We start from the raw sequence: 6,713 nt of genomic DNA, 5'->3' as shown, positions 1-6,713 counted from the left end.
TCTATATATAAATGAATATATAGATAGATAGAGAGAGACGGGTCATAGTAAGTTGTGAAGGATCTTGTTTTACTTCACGCTCATATAGATAGAGAGAGACGGGTTATAATTTGCCGACTACCAAGCATAAATATCAATACAATGCACATTATACAGATGAATACCAATCACAGGAGATTTATTAATGATTATTTTGTATGTATAAAACTTTAGAAAAGCTACACAATTAAAATTTTGCAGCAGAGTTGCTTAGTGATAAGCCGAAATTGTATCTATTGAAACCTATGGTTTGTTATGTAAATTAAGCCAAGTTCTGATTAAATTAGGTTTAATTAGGTTAGAAATGTCCAAAAGTTCAAGTTACTGCCCTAGTTATGTTTATTTTACAGGTAATCAAGTGTTTGGAGCTTAACGAAGCAAAACGGGTGAGTCAGCACGAAGATTGGAGCAACTGTCACCATTCATTGCGGCCCACAATGACCTTTATTGCGGCCCGCAATGACCTCTCCAGATTTTTCTGCGCAGTCTGTTAACTGCCTCCATTCATTGCGGCCCGCAAATAAGTCAGTTCAGAGCCCGAATTTGCTATTTTTAGTTAGTTATTTCTAGGTTTTAGAGAGGGGTATAAAAGGGGACCTGTAGAACAGATTGAGGACGTTTTTAGGGAGAGAATTTCTGATTTAGAACAAGGAAAAACAAGAAGAGAGAAGAAGGAAGAAGAGATCATCATTGATCAACCGGTTTTATTATTTTCTTTCCTTTGGAACTCTTTTACTCTTTTGATTTCATTTGTGTCTTAGCCATGACTGGCTAAGGGCTTTTCTAGGGTTGATTAGGGTTGTACTTGAAACTTTTGTTATGATTTAGTTGGTTTTATTTTATATATTCTTGTTCTTTGTTATGATCTATTCTTTGGAACTCTTTTACTCTTTTGATTTCATTTGTGTCTTAGCCATGACTGGCTAAGGGCTTTTCTAGGGTTGATTAGGGTTGTACTTGAAACTTTTGTTATGATTTAGTTGGTTTTATTTTATATATTCCTGTTCTTTGTTATGATCTATTCTTTATTTTAATTGATTGTGAAGACTTAATCGAAATCGCATGAAACCCTAGGATTTGGTATTTGCAATTGAGAAATTGAATATTAGGTCCAGACCATAAGGAATAGGGTATTTGATAGGCTAGGTACCGAGAGGTGACGCTTGTCTTATACGGGCTTTACCCAATAGTTTAGATAAATTGTGCCAAGTACCGAGAGGTGAAAGACGGTTTTCTGAATTAATTGGGACAGTAAGGACTTAATGACTTTAGATTAGTGTAACCAAGTACCGAGAGGTGACGTTTATTCTAATTTAAAGATGGTATTAATATAGAGATATCACTTTGTACCTACAATACCCAACTGTGCCTTCATAAATATTAGAACAAAATTTATAAACCAATTAGTCGTAACATTAGTGGATAGGAACCCTAAGAAACCCTAATTTCTCATACTTGTTAAAAATCAGATTTTTCCTTAAAGACTTTAGTTTAATTCTGTTTAATCGAAATCAAACCAACCTTTGAACAAACAAAAACCTTCTTACTTTCTTTTACTAAATTAAATTGTTAGGTTAGACTTTGATATTTCAACTTGTCTCTGTGGAGACGATCCCTAAGTACTACTTGACAAGGTTGTACACTTGCAACCGAATTGAGTATCAACTAGGATTTATTACTTGTATTGTAATAATCACATCACTTAGTTTGTGAAATTGTCATTGTTTGTCGACCACTTAATTAATCGAAATTGTCCAATAGCTTCTTTTAACCAATGTAGTGTTTAGCAGTTAATAAAAAAAATAGTTGCCAAGTTATATTTGGTAAATATGTAAGTTATTATAATTTATGATGGTAAATACATAATTATAGATTTTAGATTGATAATTTCATAGTTTTTTAATAGTATATATGAAAATTTTCCTAAAGAATGTACACTTCAGTGTTATTACTATAGTAATAAATTACAATGTGACTCATGCTATCGATTTATATATTTATTTTTAAAGTTCAAATTAATAATCGATTTTAACCGCTTAACGTGATTTCTATACAAAAATGTACTTGCACACTATATTTTATATTTCTTTTGAAAAACTTATTATTTTTAATAGATAAAAAATCACTTGATTTAAAATATTTAAACCATTTGATAATTTTCCATCTATCTAAAGAAATAGTGAAAATAAACATATAAAAAATTTGATCTCTACACATATTTCATATAAAAATTATATTTAACGGTTCAGATGACCGTATAGATCCATAGCAACATAGGATGCATTGATATGTAATACGCACGCATATTACCATAGCTATTATTATAATTTATTAATATTCAATTTGATATCTAAATTATATGGACTTGGCTACGGTGCTATGGGTTGCATAGAGGCCTCCCGTGCTACGGCTCAATATTTGACTTTTCAAAATCAAAACGGTCGATCCGAACCATTCATCTTGTTCTTCATATTAATATGTATTTTGAGATCAAATTTTACATTTTTTTGGAAATTTTTTACTATTTTTTTAGATTTATTGAAAATTGCTGTTTTCAGACAAATCTGAACCATAAAAAACCGCGATATTCAATAAATGTAAAAAAATAGTAAAAAATTTCCAAAAAATATAAAATTTGGTCTCCAAACATATATTAATATGGAGAACAAGATGAACGGTTCGGATCGACCATTAGGATTTTGAAAAGTTGAATATTGAACCGTAGCACGGGAGGCCTCTATGCAACCAATAGCATAATGGGACTTGACTTAGAATTTATATTTATTGATGAATATCCGGATCGAACTGGCGAAACTGTGATGAACCAAGTCGAGCCTGAATTTTTAGATCCAATAATATCAATTAATCAGGAGGAATTGAAATTTAAAATTTAGTGATGACGAATATTCCGGGGACATAATCATTCCTAAATTATTTGATGAGATGAGTCAATAACTAATGTTCCGAATCCCTGTGCTGGGTCCTGTGTGGCCCAAAAGAAACATGAATAGCGTATCATGCACCGACAACTAATGAACCGTCACCAAATCCTTATCCCAGTGTGAACCATGATAATGTTTATACTTTATACCATTATTACCATTATTAATTGTCGCCTAGCCAATATAATTAAAACATTCTATTGGATATTGAACCAAAACTCAACTGATTGCTAATTTAATGCACTAGTTGGATGGATCGATGGAGTACATAAAAACATTATAAGGAACTTTCGGCCAAGGGCCCAAGAATATGAGAAGCTGAAAGTTTTTCATGAAATAAGAGATTAACGGTTGGAATTTAATGCGTCATCAGTAATTAGAGTATGGAATCCAACCTCATCTTTTGTGAGATAATTTAATTAATACCGTATTGGGAATATGACTATATGAGCAACCTACTACAAGTCTACAACTACATATTTTTACTACTAAAAAGAGTCATTGCCAAACACAAATAATAATAAAAAATTTGACGATAGGCCGAATTTAATTTATCTTGTATTATGCTAGCATGCAAATTCAAGTCTCATCCTTTTTTTCATTTTCCTCTTTTTATTGTTGGTTTATATATGCCATGAAATGTTGTCGACTCATAATTAATTAAAAGTGAAGGATGATACATTCTTTTTTTTATGCTACATCTGGTTGATACCTTATAAAATAAAAAATTTGAGTCAATTTTAAATTTAACTTGTCATCTATAAGAAATTTAATCAAATTTTATTATTAAAAAAATTGGTTGCATGATGAGGAAAAAATAACTATGAAGTTGACTAAAATTTGATACACATGTACATTTATCCTATTTCATAATGAAGAAAACACATATATATTTAATTGAAAGTTTTTTGTTTCAAATATTTGCAATATATCAAATAAATGACTATAATGATGAATTTATGCTAGAGTTACATTCAAATTATATATGGTTTGTCACACACAATAAACCTATATGAGTGTATGGATAATCTATACTACTCGAGGTATATATCTACAGAGAGAGATGAGCTATGGTGAGTTGCGAAGTAAAGCAACTATTTTACTTCACACTCATATTTTGCGATTTTAAAGTTCAAAACGTCGATCCGAACCGCTCAACATGATCCCCATATTGAAATGTGCTTGGAGACCAAATTTTACATTTTTTTCGAAGTTCTTTTACTATTTATTAAGCCACTTTGAAAATCGCCGATCCGGTGGTCCAGAAATTTTTACTGATTTGATTGTTCTCCTGGATTTTCAGATTTTCAAAGTGGCTTAATAAATAGTAAAAAAAATTCAAAAAATATAAAATTTAGTTTCCAAGCATATTTTATTATGAAAAACATGTTCGAAGGTTCGAATCGGCTATTTGAACTTTAAAAATGAAGATATTGTGTGAAGTATAAACGTATTTTACTTCGCAACTCACCGTCCATCTCTCTCTATATATATATGTTGCATGCATTATGTATATATCTTATCTTATCCTCTAATTTGAGTGGGGAATAACTAATTAGGAACGGAACCATCAATGACTAAGCTAGCATATGACACTTGCATATAGTGTGAAACAACTAATAGTGCAACTTTGTTAGTGTGTATATGACTATATGTATCCTAGTACCTTGTACTTCTAATTAGACCGAATGTTGAACTTGGATTAATTGTAGCACACACATATAAAGCACAATTTTCACTAGTCACACTTAGTTACGTATAGAAATCTCTTTCCACCTAATATATCAAGTAACGGCCCCCTTTAAACCTTTACTTTATAGCCGTCGAAAGACTTTTTATTTACTATTTTAAGACATGATATTTTAAAAAAAAAAAATTGGGGCATTTTTCCTGGTTATTTCCTATGAATTCCATAATATCTCTGTGCAACGCCGAAGTTATCTAACTATTAATATCTATGGGGTTTTTCCATTCAAATTTCGAACCTGCAAATATTCTCAGAGTAACTATTATTACCCGACAAGTTATGCGAGCATGACTTATCGAAACTTTTTCGTTCAAAAAAGTTTAAGTCCGGATTTAAATGTTTACAAAATTAATAATCAATTGATGACTCCTGACAAAAAAAAAAATTCAACAAGTCAAACCATTTCTCTTTATATTTCATAGTTCTGCTTCTGTATTTAGAGGTTGCTCTATGTTTCGAGGCATGCGTCGTGCAAAAAACAACTGTCTTGCTATTGCTCTCTTCTTTAATTGTTTTCAAATTTTACTACAAAAATTATTTTATGAAAACTTATTTGCTGGTTAATTAATTTATGAAAATCAGCATTTTCTAACAAAAATGATTGGTATTAAAAATGCTTGTACATGTTTTAAATTTTTTAAAGTATTAATCTCAACATATTGGATATTTGAGAGAATTTTCAGTGGAGCAAAAGACGACACAATTCTTGCTCATGGAAATCACAAATGAACTACGTAGCTCGTTCAGACTAACATAGAAAAGGAGGCCACAGTCCCCAGCTTTTGCTGATACGTAGAGTGCTCATTGGGGTCCGGTTTAATCGGTTTTAAGCTTAATTTTTCAGATTAAATGGTTTTTTTTTTCAGATACATGGATCGGTTCGATTCAGTTTAGAAATTTCAAAATTGTTTAGATTGAACTGATCGAAAATTTTAAACAAGTTTTTCATCGGAACCAAACATTAAAAAAAACACACGACATGATGTATATTGTTTGATTCGATTTAAAATTGGTTAGACTGAACTAAACAAAAAAATTAATTCATCTTAAAAAAATTAAAAATATATATATATATATATATATATATATATTTATGATTAATATTCTTATTTCGATTTAACAAAAAAAAATCAAAATTTATTTCGATTGTTCAGTTGATAAATTTATTTTTGAAAATCAAATAAAATTTCAATTTGTTTATTATATTTTAGTTTTAACCGAACCGAAATGACAAACATGTTTTGTACTCTTTATTATTCTTCTTCAAATCTCTTTTGGATTTGTCGGCTGAGATTTTGGGTCTCAGTGGAAAATTTGAAGTTCTGATTTGGATGACAAATCTAGAATGCTTCATCTCCCGAGGAAAAGAAAAAGAAATTATCTCCTTAGGACAAATGTAGGATTTCATGTCCTTAATTTTAAGTTTTAACAAAAAAATCTGAACTCTCTCTGTCAAAACTTAACGATGACTACGGCGGCTAACCTTGCCGATTCCATATAAAGTTGATTAAGATTACGAGTCGGCGACGGCGAGTTTTCTTTTTTGTCATTTTGTGTGATGGGTCGTGTCAACAGCATATCTCTAGTCACTTTTTGTTGGTCATATCGATAAAGGCATTTTAGACCAATCTTTTGGTCTTAAATGGTGGCATAATTATATTTTTTTTTTCTTTTTTTTGAGGAAAGGCATCGTTTCAAACTTTCAATTATACGGTCCAACGAGGCATACTTTTATGCACGGATGGTTAATAATTCTGACAGTTGTTTTATTTTTATTTTTTTCAGGAAAAGCCTTTAGGACAGTTGTCATGTAAGGTGACTCACGATCTATACTGCATGAATACGACTAGAGGGTTCAAATGCTTTTATTTTTTGTGTCTCCATCATGCCTTTATTGTTTAAAACTGTAATAACTCAAAATTTAAAACTTAAATGTCAAAATAAAACCGTTAGATGTGATCTATATTATTTTCTCTATGTGCTCA

This window comes from Carex rostrata, chromosome 18, assembly GCF_964058835.1.
Source record: "Carex rostrata chromosome 18, lpCarRost1.2, whole genome shotgun sequence".
Lineage (NCBI taxonomy): Eukaryota > Viridiplantae > Streptophyta > Magnoliopsida > Poales > Cyperaceae > Carex > Carex rostrata.
Note: the sequence above shows the minus strand (reverse complement) of the source record.